The sequence below is a fragment of the Hippocampus comes genome, unplaced genomic scaffold, assembly GCF_001891065.2.
Source record: "Hippocampus comes isolate QL1 unplaced genomic scaffold, H_comes_QL1_v1.1 scaffold86, whole genome shotgun sequence".
Classification (NCBI taxonomy): domain Eukaryota; kingdom Metazoa; phylum Chordata; class Actinopteri; order Syngnathiformes; family Syngnathidae; genus Hippocampus; species Hippocampus comes.
Window position 1 is genome coordinate 392428 of NW_017805882.1, and position 1530 is coordinate 393957.

The window sequence follows — 1530 nt, forward strand, 5'->3', positions numbered from 1 at the left end:
GGGGGGGGGAAAAAAATCAGCCAATCAAGTCTGACTGGCAGCCATGACAGCCATCGAAATTTTGTTCATATGTCTACACACTCAGCACCGTGCTCAGACACGTTTGACAATTGGATTTCTTCATTTATCACTGTTTTGGTACACATTTTAATCTTGAAAACTGTCATGTTGCCTTTATAACTGCGTGTGTTGGACAGGGGGAGTGCGGGAATCATAAAAAATAAAAAATAAACACTCAAACGCCTCGTGTTGGGAAGGCAATGTGAGCCCCTATTAATAATAGTAATGGCCTCTATTGCGTATTTCTCAAATTGTATTTATTTTTGTTTAGATCTGACATGTTTTGATATTTTTCTTTGAGACCCAGGTGGGAACTCAACAGCAGTAATTTACTGTACATCAGTTTTATATTTCGTGAGACTCCTTCTGACTCTGAATAGAATACACTGTTGTTGTCTGCTGCTATATTTTAGAGAGATTGATGCTATTGCCATGCGTTCGACTAGCAACCGGAAGTTAGCGCGCTTCCATAGCCCGAATGCGTAAATGGTGCGTGCATGTAGTCCATTCCAGTAATAATACATTTTGGTTGCATTTTTATGAATAAAAACTTAATATGGCATTTAGGAGTGCACATGGTGCACTCCTAAAAAAACGATAACTACCATGATGGTAGTTACCATTTGTTTAGTTGGTGTTAAAGAGTATGAAGGGGTCCGTTAAAAACGTTTTCCCATGTCGGAGGTCCCCAAACCAAAAAAGATTCCCTAGTGCAGAGCTACCTAATAAAGAGATTGTAAGTGTAGACTGGTTTATCCACTCACCTTCTCTGACCGTGAGGACAACTTTTTGGTATATATCCGGACCAATTTTTTCCCATCCACACCAGTAGGTCCCAGCATCCTGCTTTGTCAGATGAAAGATTGTAACATTGAAGATATTTCTCGCATCTACTATGCTGTATTTCTCTTGAGAATACCATTCCCTGCTTTTTATTAAGACATCTTTATCACGTTTACAGACTGAATTGCAGAAGTATTTGACATTATCAAATGCACTGTCGTGAGAGCATGTTATTGTTATGTCCTTCCCAGATACTCCTGTCACTTCAACCACCGTGCTTGCTCTCCCTGCACCAAACACAGAAAAGAAACCACTTATATAACTTACTTTGTAACTTGCAATTCAATGGGTGACAGTACAGAAAATCAACAACAACAACAAAAGAAAAAAAAAACACGTAAAATGAGTTCTTTGTTACCTTGCATGAGAAATGCCATGACAAGGAAAAGTATCTCCATGCTTTCTTTCATCGGTTCGTTTTTACTTTTGGTCTCGTCCAGCTCTTGGTTGTCCTTGCTTGGTTCCTCTTTGCTGCACTTCCTCTGTCAACATCTGCCTCTGAAAAACGTGAGAAGAGCATGCGAAAATTCTTCCGTATCCTGATGTAAACGCAGGCGGCAAGCTCCTTGCACCTGATTGCTCTTCACCACACTAGATTTTCCCGAGATATATATATATATATATATA